Source organism: Eutrema salsugineum, unplaced genomic scaffold (genome assembly GCF_000478725.1).
Source record: "Eutrema salsugineum unplaced genomic scaffold, Eutsalg1_0 scaffold_9, whole genome shotgun sequence".
Taxonomy (NCBI): Eukaryota; Viridiplantae; Streptophyta; class Magnoliopsida; order Brassicales; family Brassicaceae; genus Eutrema; species Eutrema salsugineum.
In genome coordinates, this window is record NW_006256342.1 from 11639469 (window position 1) to 11659928 (window position 20460).

At 36.9% G+C, this 20460-nt stretch overlaps 1 non-coding gene across 1 annotated transcript; it reads left to right on the top strand.

The window, feature by feature from the left end:
* The first annotated feature begins 6815 nt into the window (after positions 1-6815).
* Positions 6816-6920, top strand: LOC112087154. The gene has a single exon (XR_002899920.1). It is a non-coding gene; the product is annotated as a small nucleolar RNA R71 (small nucleolar RNA).
* Positions 6921-20460: the final 13540 nt, after the last annotated feature.

A 20460-nucleotide genomic window follows, 5' to 3' on the forward strand; every position in this document is an offset into this window, starting at 1 on the left:
GATGAGAAATAGAGTATGTGAAAGATTAAAAAGATTGGGAAAAAGAAAACTTACCTGGTGTTGGTGATGCTTAATCAAACTTGGATGTTAGGGATCCACAACTGATTTGAACAAGGTGGTGGTAGTGGTGAAAGTGGCCAAGGATGAAATGGAGGTGGCCAAGGTGGCCGGCTGTGCTGGCCGCGGATGAAGACATCCTGGCCGTGGTAGGACGTGCGCCGGCCGCGGTTGAGGACGTCGTGGCCGCGGTAAAACACCTGTTGGCCGCGGCCGAACCTCCTTTGGTCGCGGTCAGCTCCTTTTCTTCCTTCTTTTCTTTTTTTTTTTATGTGGCATACTAAGGCCTGTCTTAAATAAGAAAAACAAAAATTTTAATAGAAAAAGAAAGCTTAAACAAAAACAAATAAGTACCTAAAATGGGTTGCCTCCCATCAAGCGCTTTGGTTTATAGTCTTTAGCTAGACTTTGCGAAGAAAAAGACTTAGTTCAAATAGGATATTGTCCTAAGACAAGTCCTTTTCGAAATCCTCATGTTCTGTCTAGCAGGTTCTTCATCACTCTAGAGTTCTTCTGGTTCAAATGCTTGGGCTATTTGCTCTCTTATTTTGCTCTTAAGTGGTGTAGCTTCATAGATGATGTCCTTGTCGATGTTGGCAAAAGAAACTCGCCTGTTGGGCCAATCCATGATGGCTCCAGCAGTTGCTAAGAAAGGCCATCCAAAAATAACTGGATAAGAGTCATCTTTGGTCTTCACTATATATAAATCGACAGGTGCAATGCAATCTCCAATCCTTAGAGGAATGTCTCGGGCTATCCCTCTTGGTGTTGGACTTGAATCATCTGCTAAGCTAATCTTTGTCCTGGTACTTGAGATGTGCTTAATGCCAAGTCTCAAAGCAGTTGCTTTGGACATCATGTTAATGCAAGCTCCAGAATCACAAAGAATATTGAAGAATCTTCCACCACTAATGTCACAAGAGATAAGAAATTGACCTTTTTCTTGAACTTTGTGCAGAGTTCGAACTGGTATTCCTTCTTGGGCGTGTGTGAACAAGTCTTTCATCTCTTGGATTGACTCTTTGCTGTCACAAAAGAAGTGACCTATCATGTAGTCTCTACATGCTTTGGCAAACGAATTCCTTCTGGCATGTCTGAACTACTTGGTTGAACTCTTCAAGTGCTTCTTTGCTGATCTTGTTTGTGTAATCACTGGCTTCTTGGGGATCTTTGAGATGGATCCTGTAAACAGCTGCATCAGGTGATGATCTAGGAAAAGATAGATACATGGCTCTTCTGAAATATGTAGAGATGTTCTCCTTAGTCTCTTTGCTGTATCTGAAAAAGACTTGAAGGCAGCCTTGCTTCCAGACATCGTCGAATGAGAGATAGAGAGGAATGGACTTCACAAACTTGTTGAATTTGATCAGTCTCTCCCTAGATATGCTCTTGGTTATTGGTTTGGTGTTGTCATCAGATGAATCGTCCCCAGGGTTTGGATCTTTTACAAACAAACCATACTCTTCATCTTCTGAGAATTGCTCTTGAAGCTCATTGTCACAAGTGTAAACCATGTTGCAAGATGCATAAGTGTTGGATTCTTCCTTTTCCTTTGATGCTTGTGCAGTGATTGAGAAGACAGCTTGATCAAACAACCTAGGTCTGGTCACATGAGGTCGGTTTTCTGATGAACATGCTTCAGAAAGAGGTTGAAAACTCTCCCAGTCTGAGAAGTCGTGCTCCACCACGGGTGAGAAGCTCGGAGCCGCGGTGGGAGTGGCTCTGGCCGCGGGTGAAGAGCTTGCAGCCGCGGTCAGCTCCCTCCGGCTATCCATGCTTGCTTCTTCAATCTCTTTTTTTTCCATTGTTATTCTCTTGCTTCCAGTGGTTGTCAGGCACGTCTTGGGTATCCAAATCATTGATTCCAGAGTTCAGATCACACTCCTTATGATCTTTAGAATTTTTTTCAACTTTCTCTTCTACTTCATCCAAAGCATAGACAACTTTGTCTAAAGTAGCATCAAGCTCTTCTGTCTTGTTTTTAACCTTTTCTACGCATTGCCACAGCTCCAATGTGTAGTCGTAGGTCTGGGTTTTGCTCTCATTCAGCTCCTTATCCAAGTCATCGATCTTGAAGGTTAGGGTTTGTAGCTCCCTTTCGTTTTGCTGAAAGTTGAACTTGTTTTTATCTTGTTCTTCCCTGACAGACTCTATTCTCTGATCTAACACATCATTATCTTTGGTTCTCTGATCCTCCATTGTCTTCACATGCTCAGAGAGTTCATCAAACCTTTTGTTGAGGCCGATGGTGATGTCATATATCCTTGTTCGCAGTGCAGCATCAATGAGGGCTTGGGAGGCAAGGAACTGATTCAGCTTGGCTTCCAATCGATTAATCAGGATGTTAAGTCGATTGTTCTCATAGTTCTGGTGCAGAATCTGATGAGGAAGAGGGTGAGATGGTCGACGGTTCACCAGGTGTGGCGAATAAGGCTCATCTCGGTGGTGTGGAGGTCGCGAGTCTCCATGATGGTGGTTCAGATTAGGGTTTCAAAGATGATGATCAAAATCACGCCTGGAGGGTGATTCGCATGCGCAGGGAGCTTCACACAGGTTGCAGGACCTTCGCTCGGGGTTAGGGTTTCTTCTTGGATGATCCATGCTTCAAAGGTTTCTGAAACTAGGGCAAACAGAAGAAAGAATAAGTACAAAAAGAAAAAGTTAGGGTGTTTATGAATTTGGTTTACTTCCTATGTTGCTTTGGCAGAAACTCGACATATACATAGTCGTCTGCGGCTTCAACCTCCCGGCTTAAACCCCTCCCCGGCAACGGCTCCAAAAACTTGATGGGCTTGCGGGCCTAGGGTTGTTTTTTAACAAGCCTGTTGGTCCTCCAAAAGTTTTCAATTTATAAAACCCTAGTGTCTGCAAGTGCACAGATGTTCGTTGTAGGACTTAGGGTGTCGATTCACAGGGAGGATGTCTAATCTGCAAGAAACAACAAACTGGGAAGTAAGCAAACTCATAAACCAATAAAAGATTTGGGGTTTTTGGTTAAGATCCTAAACTAAGCCTAATCTAGTATTCACAAGAAATGCAATGCAGGATGAATTGTTAAAAGAACATCTAAACCATATCGACTCAAACTAAAGACTCTTGAACTCATAGGTGGCGATTTAGACTTCTCCGATTTACTCTAATCAATGTATGGTGGCATTTCCAATTAGCTTCTGGGCGATTTATCTTCATCTGTTTCTGGGAATCTGCATTGAACTAGAAAAGACATATGTATGATTAACTATTTGTCGTCACCTTAATCAACTAATCTCTTAGATCTAGCAATTAACTCTCGTTCTCATGCTAAACTTAAGATCATGCATTGGACATTGAATTTGTTTGCTCACATCTTCTCTGTAGGTAGCTTTCGACTCCTATAGCGATTATGTTCTTCTGAAGCTAGGTACGGATGATCTGATACAGCACTCTCGTGGCTCTGATCGATCCTAGGCTCAGAGAATAGGTCATGAATCTACTTTCATGCTTTACGAATAAGTTAGAAGAGATAAGATCCAGAATATGTTTAAGAACAATAGAAATCCTAATCGATATATATAAGCTTGTCGATATCTTCAAACAACTTGACTCTCTAAGACTAATCTACATGATGCAATGAATAATGAAACACATAGAAGAATGCAAACGAATGAAACAGAAAAGTTAGTAAGATAAAAAGGAGGAAGAACAATGGATTTGGGGAAGAATCCCCATATCCATCGCCTAACCCTAGAAAAACAAAGTTTGGTGGCTCAAAATCTCATTACAGGAGCACACACCGTTTAGGGCTGTTAAACAATGTATTTATAGGTCATAAGGTCTTTCAAGTCTCATTTAGGGCTTCTGAAGAGAAATGGCAAAGTGGGCTTTGATGTTGGGCCTTGTGGCTCGTCCTAAGATCCACCGGGGGTGAGAGTCTTCCAAGGCAGGTAAAACATGCGTTTCCCGCGGGTGAGAGTCTTCCGTGACTGGTGAACTGGGTCAACTTGTTCTCCATGTATCTTTTGATTGCACCGTTGGATCTTTGTGATGTAAAGTGCTATGGAAAGCTGGTTATCTCCTCTTTATTGTCTCCAAATTTGAGCTGATCGGACGGTGAGAAAGTCGATCTGACTCTGAGCTAAAAATGTGGATTTCTTCCATTTTGCCATCATATTCCCTAAGTTTCCTGAAAAGAGCTTTGAAACTACAAATACATAGAAATCATAATAAAAGTTCCTAAAACAAAGTAAAACCTTTAAAAAAACATTTGAAATCAATGGTGAAAAGTGTTCAAAATTAGGTGTTATCAAATTCTCATAGGCATTAGGGTGAATATCGTCTAACTCATTCAACTGAATCAAGCGTTTCACAGTGCCTGTCTGGATGTCGTATTTCAGTTTTTTTACTGCCCATTCTGCTCTGAGCTATAGCTCTAGTGGAAGATGTCATGTTTTCCATAAACAAGGTGAAAAGGGGTTATACCCAAGGGGTTTTGAAGGCAGTTCTATACGCCAAGCTCTGCCGACCAATCTTTTCTTGTTGGTCCAACTATCTTTTCCAAAATTCTTTTGAGTTCTCTGTTCGATACCTCCACTTGGCCACTCGTATGCGGTTGATTAGATGTAACGACCTTGTGTTTCACTCCATTTCTCTTCAAGAGATTCTCAAACACTTTATTGATGAGGTTAGAACCACCATCATTAATCACAACTCACAGAACACCATATCTTGGAAATATGATCGACTTGAATATCTTTATTACTACTTTTTCATCATTGGTGGGGCTAGCTATGGCTTCCACCCAATTAGACACGTAGTCAACAATAAAAAGGATATATTTGTGTTCAAAAGATAGAGGAAAAGGACCCATAAAGTCGATTTCCCAAAAATCAAAAACTTTGACTTCTTGAATGAAGTTTTATGACACCTCATTTCGTTTGCTGATGTTCCCTTGTCTTTGGCAAACATCACACTTAGAAATGAAGGTACGGGCGTCCTTGAACATGGTTGGCCTCCAAAAACCAGTTTGTAAGACCTTAGCAATAGTCTTATCAGTAGCGAAGTGTATGCCGTAGTTAGATCTATGACAGTGAAAGAAGATGCCTGGAACTTCTTCTGGGATGCATTCTTCGGAACATATTATATGAATGGTTCATCCAAAAGTACCTTCTAATATCATGTAAAAACTTTTTCTTCTTGTAACCAAAGAATTGTGGTGGTTAGACTTATGCTGCTAGGTAATTTGCGATATGCATAAACCAAGGAAGTTCGGAACGCTTTAGTTTTGGAGGTGGTATTGGACGTGTCTGAAGGGTTAATTAGTTCTTCTTTAGCATTACTATCTCTTCCCACGTTTTTAATAGAGACTTGGGAAGTCTAGGTCGAATTTGCATCACATGGGATAGTTTTGCGCTTAGATTTTTTTTCGTTTGATAACTCCCATAGGCCTGATTAAAGGGGCTTCTATAGAAGCGATTTGGGACCTTTTTTTTGTTATCTCCATGATCCAAAATCAGCTTCTGTCCTTTGTAGATTACACAGTAAGAGCTCCCATCACTAGGAACTGCAGGATAGAAAACTCTCTTTTTGACTTTAGAGAAACAAAGTCTTCGGTTGGGATAATTAGTAACTGCTCCCACTATCGCTAGGAATGAACTTCCAAGTATTAATGTCCTTAAAAAATCCTTTTCCATTTCAAGAATTTGAAAGTTGACAGGAACAAGACACCCTCCTACCTGCACCATAAGATCTTGTACGAAACCATGTCGAATTGTACTTGAGTTATCTCCAAACTTTAAAGAAATTCGAGGAGGTTTGATATCACGAATCCCTAGCTCGCTTGCGACGGATTTTTGACATGACATTCACATTTGCTCTGGTGTCACATAGAGAGTCGATAAATTCCACATCTCCAATTATGAAAGGGAATACAAACTTCACTGAATCATCTACCTTTTGAAGCTTCCTTTGGTGTGGTACTTTTCATATTGGCTCGATATCTTCAGACCGTTTTTGAGGCTCAACTTCGGGGTGTTGATTGCTATAAATAGGCGTGGCCTCTCTCGTACCATCAACTACTATGGCGTTGCAGATTCCCTTTGGATTGTCCTCGGTTTTTCTTAGAATACTATCTTCTCTCCTCACACTTTCTCCAATTTGGCTAAATTTTTTCTTATGCATCTTCTCATAGAATATCTCAGTCAGCTTATCGAAGTATCCATTCATTGTGGCATACCACTCCTTGATGGTTTTCTTCATAGCTTCGATGTCTTGAGCAGATTCTGTGGTTTGCGATAGCTGCACGTCCATACCATTAACATGAAAGGAAAGAACTTCAAATATACCATTAAGGTCAGTGTATAAGCTGCCCACTTTCATATCAATGTTGCCAGCTAGTGTTTACACCTTTATAAGAAGTGGTTGAATCATAAGCTCGAGCTTGTTATCTTGAGAGGTTGGTGTTAGATTTGGAGCAGCTTGGAGATTCATACGGGCGTGCTCTTGTGCTGTATGTCTGTTTTGATGATCAGTCTCGGTTGCATTCAAATCTTGATAGATTTTTGCACTTTCTCCAACAACCCCTTCACAGACATCAACAAAGCACTGCTGATTTTTGAGAAGCAGTTTCACCGTAGCTCAGAGTTCTTCAATTTCCCAAAGATCATGAGAGTTGGAACGTGATGTTCTATCATGATCAGGACAATTGTTTTTGCTGTTTGCAGCAAAATTATTAATCAAGAACTAAGCTTCTTCCACAGTTCTTGACGTGAAGTTCCCATTGCTTGCCATGGTGAGGGCATTCTCTAATGTACCCTTCATAACGATTCCAAGCTTCATGAAAGAGTTCGTCTTCTCCTTGTTAGAACCCATAAATCTCGTCTCTACAATTTTGATCTGGAGGTGGTGTAGAATTGGTTGAGAAACGCAGTCTTGCAATCGTCCCATGATATGAGAGAACCAGGAGACAAAGACCTAAGCCATACACGTGCTTTACCACTCAAAGAAAACGGAAACAAATTGCACTTCACATAATCTACAAGAGCTCTGATTAATTGTTTCATATTGCAGATTTCTTCAAAATCTTCAAGATGATCCATTGGATTCTCTGATGTATCGCCATGAAATTGGTTCTGCTGTACCAATTTTATGATCTTTGGGCTGATCTCATAGTCTACATTGATATGTTGTAGACTAATGGCAGAATGGTTCTCATAAAAAGCATACAGAGTGTTAAAAGCCCCTAGAGTATACTGAGGAATTTGATGGAACTGAGCTCGAAGAGGCCGACCATGCTCACCAACTGGGTGTTGCTGGATATCTTGGTTTTCTTTAAGCCTATTGATGTCTAAGATAGGTTTATTTTCTCGCCAATCTCAGGGTTTTTTTAGCTTTTTTATTTATTATTATTATTTTTTAAACCCTTATCTCTTCTGAAAGAGAGAGAGATAGAAAAAAAAGTAATGAAGCAAATAAAAACGAAAAAGAAAACGTACTTTAGACTGAATTCTGATCTGAAACTCATAGGCAACGTTAATGGTCTCCGGCAATGGCACCAAAAACTTGATGTGCTCAGGTTTTATCCCAATTTTCTGCAAGTGCACAGCAGTGCATTGTAGTACTTAGGGGTCGATCCACTGAAGACCAAGTAACTACATTACGAATTTACTTGAGATGAGAATTGAGCTAAGATAAAAAAATATGGGTGTTTGTTTGGAGGTTGTGAACATTGAAAAAATAATAACTATTAAATTTAAAAAAGAGGAAATATGAAGATCAAATCAATACGAGAAAGCATTGGGCATTAAGGAATTCGCCAGGTATCATAGATTAGCTAACAAGATATTCACATGTATAATTTTCGATAGATATGTTCTAGAACTTGAACCAATACTAATCTACTCCCATAGTATCAATCACAAATTTATTTGGGGAAGTAAATATCTGTTTTACTAACAAAAAAAGAAGATACTAAGAGCATGACAAAAACCTAGAATGTAGTTTAATACACAGATAGTGGTATGCTTACCTCTAAGTCTCTGACACTTAAAACCAAAATTGCTTTAGAAAACCAGGAACGATGAATCATTGATGTGCTCAGGTTTTATCCTAATTTTCTGTAAGTGCATAGCAGTGCGTTGTAGTACTTAAGGGTCGATCCACTGAAAATCAAGTAACTGCACTACAAATTTACTTGAGATGAGAACTGAGTTAAGATGAAAAATATGGTGTTAGTTTGGGGGTTGTGAGTAGTGACGAAACTAATAATATGAAAAAGCATTGGGCATTAAGGAATTTTTCCATGTATCATAGATTAGCTAACAAGATAATCAGATATAAAATTTTCAGTATATATGTTCTAGAACTTGAACCAAGACTAATCTACTCTCATAGTATCAATCACAAATTTAAGCCACTTATATTACTGAACTCCAAAATTCATTCTCTAAGTATTTAAATAAGTTTAGGTGATTCAGCATTTTCGATAAGTTAATCAACCTAATCGCAATAGCTAGGTTGTCAATCAAACCACAACACACGAACACATATTCAGACTAAGAACTTTTAAAGATAAACCCTAATCTAACAAACTCTTATTCAATCTATGAATTCCTTTTGAAAATCTCTTAAAACCCAACTGAGAAACTACTCAGACATGTGTAACAAAGCATCATAACAGTATTAAAAGTTGCTGGAAATTGAATAAAAGAAAATTAAGAACGAAAGACAGAGGTAGAGATGGAGGTTCGATGGTGCTCTTCCTGGTGGCTCCTCCTAAAGACTTCTAAAAGTCGAGCACACCTTCTTTGAATGACCTAAAAGAGGTATATATAATGTATGTAGTCTTCGGGAACATCTAGGGTTTGGAGAAATAATGATGGGAATGAATTGGGCTTGAATATGGGCTGTTGAGGCTCGGAAATAGGCGCACTATAGTTGGTATAGTCGCGGCCACAGAGAAAGGTGCTCCGGCCGCGGGTGGGAGTGATTTCAGCTTCCATACTGTGTTGTTTCGTCTTCAATTCGTCGAGCATATCTGTAGATCTAACCGTTGGATTGCTTCCATTCCAATTGCATTGGAAGCTGATTGTCTCCTTTATCTTGCGTCCACATTTGAGGATGACCAGAGGATGGAAAGGTTCTCATTCATTGCCAAACTTCTGATGGTGTGAATTTATCCAAAATGGTACTTTTGCTCCAAAAAGCATTCTTTTTGTCTAAATATCCTGAAACTCTTTTGAAACTCTAAAATATGGAAATCACCTAAAAACCATTGAAAACTAAGTTAAAACACTTGAATAAGATCTTAAAATCATCCATAAAAATGGTGAAAATACGGTGTTATCAATCATCAGTGCTTATTATTGATAGCTCCTTGATTAATTTTTATATTTTTAATAAAAATCATAAGCTAAAAATTCACTACTGAGTACTTTAGAGAAATGACATAAGTAAAAAACGTATCAACATTCGCCTCATCGACTTCATGATTTCAGCACTTACAGTAAGACCATAAAGAACAAGACTTGGTCTTGTAATTAAACCTATGTATCTTCAAATTTTTGATCAGCTTGCCTTAAAAAAGGATTCACTAAATCCATTTCCGTTTCCATTCCCACATATCCATAATACAATAAAACTCATCACACAAAAAATCTTACAATTGGGTTTCTTCGTTTTTCCTCCTCGGCTCTTATCACCCTTTGAACACTTTTTGTTTATCAGGGTTCTTTCTATCAAATATCTCAATTAAAAGTTTAAGCCAGAAAAACCTTTATATAAAAGGCATGACATCTAGAAGTATGTCTTGAATCATTAGGTATATGTAATATATTTAGAGAGAGAAAATTATCTTGTGTTTCTTACGATTATCTGTATTCTAATTTCCGGCGAGTTCCGACCTTCTCTCTCATAAATCTGGTCGTTGTCTGGCGCCTTTTGGCATTTGTTCCAATGTACATAGTTTTCTCTGATCTTCTCTTTCATTAGGTATATCTAAGATGTTTTATAGCCTTTTTTTTTGTAAAGTTGTTGAAATCTTTTCTGGCTTTTGGGCTTCTTTGGACAGAGGTGTGGTGTCGCCATGTCGATGATGTTGGGACAGTGATGAAGCTAAGAGAACGTTTTCGACTCTACTAAGGAGCTCAATCTAAGCATATTATTTTCTTTATAATGGGATAATTTTATATTTTTTGGGGGTACAAGAGTTAGTAATTTTTGATCGATCTAATTGGATTAGTTGATTGATTTGCTTCCTGGGAAGAATTTCTATTGTGATTCAGTGTCACTTGTGAGATGTGTTAAAGCTCTAATTTTAGAGCTCTCTTCTGTATACTTGCCCAATTTAGGATGAACTCCCTTTTAAGGGTTAGTGGGTCATACTTTCTTGTTAGAGAGCTTAGTAGACATAAAAGGCACCTCAGGTTGTAATTGATGTACGTTTTTTTTTCTCTATATAAAAAATGCAGGTGTCGACAAAAAATAAATACTGGGTAACACTAGGGTTATCAAGAGTATATTGCAACCATCCAAGGATGAGGAAATTATAAGTGCTGGAGTCATGGAGAGGAATGAAGTGGAAGATTTCAGAGACATAGTTCCTGATAATTAAACAAGGCGTTTAGTTGAGGAAAAGAAGCCGATATTCTGGAAAGCGATATGCCTGATGGATGTTGATGCCCGAGATAATAAGGAGTGGTAAACGATCTTGCAGTGGCTAAGAAAAATGTAGCTATGGAGAATGTAGCGCCTCTTGGATTGGTGGAACAGCTGCAGAGCTTGAAGAAGAGTATGAACGCTCAGTTTCTCCGAATCAGTGCCCGCATGGATGGAATTATTACAAGACTTTGCTTTGTAGAACAATATGTGAAAGAGGCAAGAAGAAAGGACCAGGAGATGAGGAAGGAGAAGTTTTACGAAATGAAGAAGGGAGAAAGGAGAAAGAAGGAAACGAAAAAGAACATGAAGATACTCCCGAAGGTGGAGAGAAACTTGAAAGTGTGGTGACAACTGAGAAAGCGAAGAAGCAAAATCAGTCGAATCAGAAGGAACCGGATGAGAAAGCAAAGAAGCAGAAGGAGCCGAAGTAGAAGGAGCCAAAGTAGAAGGAGCCAAAGCAGAAGGAGCCGGAGCAGAAGGAGCTGGAGCAGAAGGAGCTGAAGCAGAAGAAACGGAGCTGAAAGAGGCAGACCTGATTTTAGCCCGATCTGCGTACATGCTTAGAAGTACTAAACTCCAAGCTTTCTCCTTGCACTTTCTTCTTCTCTCCCTACAAGAAAAAACATAGAAAATATTGTTCACATCAAACATGTTAGTAAATATTTTCTATGACTTAAGGAAATATTAACTGCTTACCCACTCGGATGCATCTATGCTTCAGATCTCTCTTTCTACGAAGCTGCATTATATACATTTCAAACATATCTCCAGATCTAGATAGAGATCGTGTTTCCTTTTTTTGAAAACATTCTTTTGGAGTTTCATCAGTTTGTATTTGTTTATCAGTCTGCAGAGATTACAAGTTCAATTTACCTTTCACTAATCTAAAGTAGATTTTAAAAACTGTTTTAATAGACGAATAAATTACCTCTAAAGGAACATCGATGGCTTTGGCATTTGATTTCCTGTATAACTCCATCTCTTCCTACAGATTACTTTCCTCAATCTTCGAATCAGAAATTGAAGCTGGTGACTTTGCTTCTGCCACACAAAATCGCATGATCAATGGTGGTGGCCTAATGATCAGAAGTTCATTTTCATCATATTTTCATTGATCTATATTCTCCATTTTTGTAGAACTTCTTTATCATATCAAGTTAATATATATTTTTTTTTGACAGACTAAGTACCTAGAACGATGTGGTTATGAAAAATCGGTGGTACTGAGTTTACATAAAGAACATCTTATGACTGAACATGAGCACTCCTTGCTAACTTGTCCGCTTTTGTGTTGTCTGTGCGTGGAATGAGTGAAATTGAGAAACAGGTGAACGCTTCCTTGCTCCTCTTGAATTCTTCCAACTGTAAGTTAAAAGTTGACCATTCTTCGGGTGTAGACACCATCTTTACCAACTCAGAACAGTCTGTTGCAAAAACTACCATCGTCTTTTGGTTTGCAATCATGCAGTGCATAGCCCATATATGCGTTTCTAACTTGTAGGGTAGAAAGACTTCTTCATAAGTTTGTAGCTCCCATTATTGTTATACCATCTTAAGTTTTATAGGGTTGATAAAAATATTCAATGTCCTCATATTTTGATGTTTTTTGGGAAGACTAATTACACCTACCAATTTGCCTTTTTAAATAAAATCAGTTGTAACAAATGGGCTGATAAATAATTTTTTTTTTCTTTGGATATTTGACTTGACTGTATAAATTATTCCTCAATATATGGAAACATAATATTGTCTACTTTATATAATTATGATTTGTTTTATATTTCGGAATATAATGACAGTCATTTGTATAACGTAATATTATTTGGGGTAATTACATATATATCGGTATAACATAGTATTATTTGGTGTAACCATTTGTATAACTTAATATTATTTGGTGTAACCACATGTAACTACTTTTATATGAGGAATACCTGGCCTAAACATTTCGAGTTAAAATCATCAAAATAATATGTAATTAATACACAAAACATAATGAAGTACAAAACATAAGGAATTGTAAACATAAGGAATTGTTAACATAAGAAATTCATAACATAAGGAAGTACAAAAACACAAAACATAAGACCGGGATTGATGCAGAAGTCACATTCACCAGTCCACTATTTCAGGAAAAATCCTCACTGCTCGGTACACATATCAGAAAAACTTTCGGCTTTCGTGAGTTAAGAAGTAGGAGTTGCAGATGTTCCCTAGTTTATACATTTCATCCCACCAATGCACCCATTGGTGCACTGAACTGCACGGACAGTGGATGAGAGTATTGATGTGTGGTAAAAAGCGACGGTGGCTTTCATTGAACATCTCTGGCAACTCCATTGGCCATCCAAGATATCCTTCTTCAATGATTTTGCGGATGCACTTCCTTATTGTTTCCTGTCTTAGTTGGTCGAAGTACTCATCACCCTTGGGATGTTCCATAACAAGTTTCATGAACATCCTGTATACATAGATTGCACGCCTGTACACTCTATCCGCCGCAACCTTTCTTAGTTGAATCCCTCCAAAATCGTGTAAATGAAAATCGAGTTGCATACCTCGCATGAAAATCATTCCTGGATTTCCGGCATCATAGAACTCTCTGAATATATCAATGATGAGATGGATATCTTGATCCTTTAGATGACCCATGTCAATGGGATCAACTTCAGCGTAGAATACAAGGCCTCTGGCGCAGACGTTGAATCTCTGACAAATAGAACGAATCCAGATTAGGTCACCAACTGTGTTAGCCGTTGCTGCCAGAATCTTTTCCAGTATTTCGTCTGGTAAGGCTAGTAGGTAGGAGTACTCTACTATAGTAAACCTTATGTGGATTTATAGATGAAAGTGATGGAGGCCGAATTTAGAGAAAGTGATGGATTTGAGAAATAAAAACTGAAGATCTGAAACTCTAAGAGAAAATGATGGATTTTTGAAATATAAAATGAAGATCTAAACCCTAAGAGAAAGGAGGAGAAAGTGATGGATTTCGGAAATATAAAATGAAATCAGTTAAATTGGTATAGTGGTGGTTAAGGGGGTGGTTAACCTCATATAAAACGATGTCACATGGCAATAAGGCCTCTTTTATCATCTTATTCCTATTATTATAATAATATTATATCTGACACGTGCACACGTGTTCAGGTAAGAACATATGTCGTAACTCACGTGTCGCCGACATAATTTGTTTTATTATGGATACATGTCGTTTATTGTAACTGGGAATTTCAAATGTATTTTTTCCTGTATTTACAGTTATACTTTCATCCACATAGTTGTACTTTTTGGGGTTATACCGTACTCCTAGTAATACTACCTTGTATATAAAAAATTTTCGATTATACACTTCATTATTAGTTATAAAATCAATTTACCAACATGTTCGTAAAAAAATATTTCATTAATATTATTATACATATTTTTTGCATCATTGTTGGCTTAAGGTTGACAAAGTGACTATAGAAGCATAAGACATTCATGGGTCGGATATGATGGGATTCGTATAATTTGTTCATTATTTTCAGTATTTTAAAACACTGGTTCATAGTGCATGTAACATAGTAGCATGAACATGAACATATTTTAAAATACTGATTCTTATAGTGGTCGTATTTTGACATGACCACATAATGAAATCGGTTTAAATTGATATAGTGGTGGTTAAGAGGTGGTTAACCTCACATAAAACTTAACCTCACATAAAATGACATCACATGACAATATTCTCATTATTATAATAGATTTTACTTATTACTTTATCAACTTTCTCCTGTACTGAGAACCATTCTATCGGTTAACTTTAACTTTTATACGACATTCTCTGGTTTAATTTAACTTTTCTTTTCAACAACATTCTTGCTCTCGATTCTCCTCCCCACATCCCAAGTATTTGTATTTTACAGAACAACAAAGGTCTGAAGTCGAGCGTAGTTATACCAAGTTATTGTGAGTAAAAATAAACATTTCAATTGTTGATACTCTTAAAAGCTAGACATTGTTTACTTTTTACTATTATTTATAAATAGTCTGCAGAATATAAATAGTCAAAAGTAAAAAAAAAAAAAAATTCCATTTTGTATTGACTTGTGAGAACATCAAATATTTGAGAGAAAACAATATAGAAGAACGGAGAGAGTATCAATTTGGCCACTCCTTCGCGAACCTATCGATAATGCGACTAAATTTTGCCGCCTGCATTCTCCAGTAGCAAGTATCGTATAAATTGGTGGGTTGCTCCATGTATCCGTATATAACCAAATAAGGGTTAATCATTTCACTTCCGTAGTGCAAGTTCACTTCATTGTCCATAACCAAACAAGCATTCTCTAAAAACACTTGCAGAGGGTCAGCATGGAAAGCCATGGGGCTCGAAAGTTCCATTGTTTGAAGCATTTCTCCTGCCTCCGCAGGGGTAATATCTGTCATAAATGTTAATCTCACTTCGCATCCGGACATAATGAGGAGACTCATTTTGTGACAGTATTTCGCCATAGAGCATCCCGCTTCCGCTGACTCCTTAATTATAATCATCCCTGCCTTGATATTACGGTCATAGAAAATAATTGAAAGACCTCTTTCAAATAAACTCATTGGATTTCCTGCTTCTAAACATGGGTCCTTAAACAACCTCATTCAATGCCCGCTGCTTCGTTAAATAATACATTGAGCACTAGTCCTCTATGCTAATAACCTCTTCTCGTCCTGGCCGCTTCGTGTAAGCATGTAGTGTGACTAAGGCATGGACACAAGGATACTTGTCTATATCAAAACGCTTGCACGAGCAAGTTTTACTTTTCAATTCACTGTGTAATTCATCACATCGCGTCTAATAACACTGTATTCAATCTGAATGATGTTTAACTCGGTGCAACTAGCTTCTTCGGTTCAGCAATTTACTGTGAAATATATTCTCCACTAAGGGAACCAGTTTACTTCCTGCTTGCGTAGAAACAGCCTCGTTCCTATGCCTGTTAAACCAATCACTTAACTTGGCAACAATCGCATCATTGCATCCTTAAACACACTATTCAAAGACTCAACAACGTTACTATTGTCTAGGTTGTACCTCTCTGCTGGAAAATAGCACCTTGCCAGTTTCGATAATTCTACACGATTTTCTAGATACTCAGGAACGATAGGATACTTTAATGTCATCCTTGTATAATGATCAAGAAACTCGACCTTTGTATATTGTCTTGCGCATTCCATGAATATGTCTGCAACTATAGCTCTATCCCTTTGAACTTTCAATTTCATATTCTTGCCCAAATTCCAGATGCAAACCCATGTTTAGCTTCCGAGTAGACCTCAGCTACTGCCTTGATGAGGCTTGTATTACTGTCAGAAACAAAAACCAATTCAGGACTCTTGGTTATAACATTTTCAACGCCCTGAAAAACCACTCCCAGCTATCATTTTTTCTGCATCAATTACCCCAAAAGCAATCAGATAATGGTGACAATTACCATCCTGGCAGAAAGCAAAAACTAGCCGACTACCCATTCCGGTTTTTAAAAAAGTTGCATCAACAGTTATCACTTTTCTCATTGCTACAAATCCTTCAATGCAAGCTCCCAAAGCGACAAACAAATACTTGAATCTTGTCCATCCAGTAACAAAATGTGCTTTGTATCTGGATTCACCTACTCTAGCATGTACAAATACGATTACAGATCTCTTTAACTGTCTTCAGGACTACCACGAACAAGAGATTTAGCTTGCTGTATTCCTCTCCACGTGGTATAGTATGACACACACACAAAAGCAATATTTAAAACCAAAAACATGACACTTTGAGGATCTAGGTATCTAATTGACCTGGATACGCTTGCTTAACAACAGATGCAACTAATCCTAGTGTTCCTTTCCTTTGTTTTCTGCTTGTACTCGCACTGGCCCAATAACATGTATGCATCTTCTGGTACACTGTAACACAAAAACAAGATGTATTCACATTCTTCCAAGCTCATACATACCATTTATAACCTATTTCACCGCATTTTAACATGTATTGCTACTTATCTGAATTCCTTATATAGTCTGACCAAAACAATGCTCATGTGAAGCTCTATACACTAAATCTATCAAATCTTGTTTACTTGAAATTGTTGTCCTATTCTCAGATTCATACCATCTTCCCATTCAAAATGTTGTTGTTCTACTTCAGCATGTGGACCTTTATCAATATCAACCCGTCTGTATTCATCCTCCTCGTCATCAACCTTGGCTTTAGCACCATCTACTCCATCAACATTTTCACGTGATACATCATCACCATCTTCTTCATCGTCACCTGATACATCATCACCATCTTTTCCCTCGTCACGTGATACATCATTACCATAAGCTTTCTCTATCTCCGAGATATTATTTTGATGTTGTTCTGCTTAAAAGTTGCCTGTGCAAATAGCAAGTACACCATTATTTAATATACCATTACCTAAACGCAATTTCCCGTGATTGATACCAACTGAACTTACCCTCTTAACTCTAGAAAATTCCTCTCGAATTTCAACACCTTTGATGACCTCTACATGCATAATACTTCTGCGTCCCTCTTTATCTAATGAGATCAGGAACACAGCTAGGTCATCATCATTGGAAATATAAAACTGTTTCTAAGTTTTCACCAGTACCGGAATATAACTTAGTCTCAACTTACTTGAAGATGTATCCATCCCAACCTTCATGCATATCTTATCCACTAAACCTGAATAAGTAATCTCCTCCAAACTTGATGTCTTAAACATTATACCATACATGGAAACTGGTGATGAAATCCATTTATCCTCCAAAGTTGAATAATATCCCCCATAATAAAAAAATATGTTCATTATCATTTTCACCTAAAAACTAACAAAGAAAAAATATTCAATTGCATAAAAAATTTCACTTAGTAATAATAAATGTTTCTAGTTGTACGCAATATACAGTGATACCATTTGTACCAAGTAATACTCTATCTCGTATAATTAGTCAACTCGGGAAAAACTCTAATCTAACTTTGATTCACTACAGTTTAACATCTACACCTCCAATCCACTAAATATCCATTCTATTAGCAAGCAACCAATAACCATTTCTATAGTCTACAATTCCCTAATGAAAAATCTAATTTTATTACCACTAGTGGTTTCTAGGGCAACGACTTCCAAAAGAAACAGAATCAAAATCCAGCGAAAGCCACATCACTTACCTCGATTAAGCTTCAATGTCGGATGAGTTCCAAATGTTAAGACCTGTCCTGAGGGATTCGAGTTCTCTCGTTCTCTCTGTCACGATAGCTGTGATGAAAATTGGTCAAAGATGGTTCCAAGATGGTCCAAACAAAGCCTGTTGCTTCTCATTGACTGAATTTTTGGTGCCTAATTTTTGTCGACACGCTCCTGTTTGGTCAAATTTTGATACGTTCGCTTCTGATTGGCTAATTTTGTTTATGTCTCATTGGATGAATTTTGTTTTGCCTCTTTTGATTGGCTCATCTACGCTTAAATATCATTTGCCAAAATTCTATTTATTAATGTTTTCTTTACAAAATTACAAAGACAATTTGGAGATTTCTAATTTCATTAAAAAAATGGGACCCGCAAGGGAGACAAGAGGATGCAAGAGGATATGAGAGAATAAATAAGTCCTTAGAGGAGCAAGGGAGATTATTCCTCCAAATGTGAAGGGGTATATTACATAAAAAATATATAAATGTGTGGCAATCTTCCACTATTGAGCTAACATTTGGGTGTGAGTAAATTCTATATTTAGGTCATGTTCATTTTGCAGTCGCTAGTGATAGCGATCCGCAGCAGAAATTTGCATTACTAGATTCTAACCCGCTTATGGGTGGGCAGGCGTAATTTTTGGCTAAAAATAAAATAAAAATAATATTAAGTTATATGGTAATAATGTTTAGTTCAGTGTATAGAATAGTATGTTATGGACAGAATGATATCTGGGGTATATACATTGATAAGTGTGATATTTATGATATGGAGATGTAGATTTTAAATATAGGTTTGCAATTATAGGGCAAATTAAAATGAAAATTTAGTAAAATATATAAATCGTATAGAAAGCATAATTGTTGACAGTACTACAGATGTTAAACAATCAAAGTCCATCACATTCTTTTACAACCCTTTGTTATATTATAATGAAAATCCATCACTTTATCACTTATATAGAGCAAACTAATTGTACGATAAACCGATTAGTTAATAGTATATAAAATGCAAATGTATATAGAAAATGGGTTAAATACGAAAACACAAATATCAAAATAAAAATTATGTCAAATAAAGAAACATTGGTACATATTAGAAAACACTGATAGTCTATAAGAGCTGCTTAATTATAACAAACTGAACCTAAATCCATCTTCGAGTTAAACCTACAAAAATATATATAAGAAGACTTGTTACTGAAAAATAAATATAAAGTGGTTTCTACTATAATATGAAAAAGATTATAGAGCTCTATTAATTCGGGTAAAACACTAATGTATACATCTATAGATAGTTTATAAATATATGTATCATAACATATACATATGAATAACCTCTTACTTATTTCTGAAGTCGACAGCCTCTTGTATTGGCGGATCAATCAAAAACTGAGAACAAACTGTAAGAGATTGAACAAACATCCTCCCATTGTTTTGATCTGCATAATATAACATATTTTTAAGTCATGTGTGAATGTTTATTTTTTTCATATAAACAGAATTATTGTTTTTAAGTTTTCACTTATAAGACCACTTACCTTCCTTTATACCCCAAAATTGAAGAACACATACAGACCGATAAGATCCTTTATGCCTCCACTGATCATAAAACTCGTGAGCAATCTCACCAAAAGCAAAACATGTAATAATACATGCTCTATATCATGAACAGTATGAATAAGTTAGAAAAATATACCATATAATACAAAATTAATTATATATCAATAATTAAAAAGAAGTAAATTTTTCTTATCGTCTACGATGTGAAAACTTAATGTATCCTCTCCATCGTGAGCTAAGAGATTTCCGATGGCAGATATAGTTCCAATTAACTCTATATTAAGACAATTAAATATGAAAATTTGGAAATGAAAGATCATAAGGGAATGTTCATAGATAATGTTGTGACCCATCAAAACATTCGGGTCAGTCTTCTTCCGCAGAATATCAAAAATTCTGAATGCATCCAAAAAGTAGTGATCTGTCTTTGGCTGGAAATCAAATATAATGGATCCATTCCTAAGTCTAATATAGTACTTATTGCGAGTTAGCCTCGGATTTCCTACATTTAGACACACTTTGAAGCCCATAAATAATTTTCATTCTCCTTCTCGAACTCTATCTTCTAGGAAACGCACGTTTCGCGGCCAAATAAGAGCAAAAATTTTCACACCCTAAAAATACAGACGATTATATACGATCTAATAAGCAAATTGAATTTTTAACTAAACCCAAAACAATTAAGTATAACATAACCGATTGTGATACGAATTAACATGAAAGAAGTGTCTATGATATAAATTAGGTTATAAATATGATACATTCATATTCTGCAAGTGTACCTTATGATCCATGAGTATCATATGAATACTCTCTCTGCCATCTGAAGGTCGGCTCCAAAGACTCAAATTTTTTGCATCAATAGCCCAACATTGACCAACGTCACATAAATCTTCCAACTCATCTCTAGGGATTCTTGGGTAATCCATAATTTTAGTCAAGTACAATTTGAAAACACTGGATGATTTTGTATTTCTGATCAATATTCT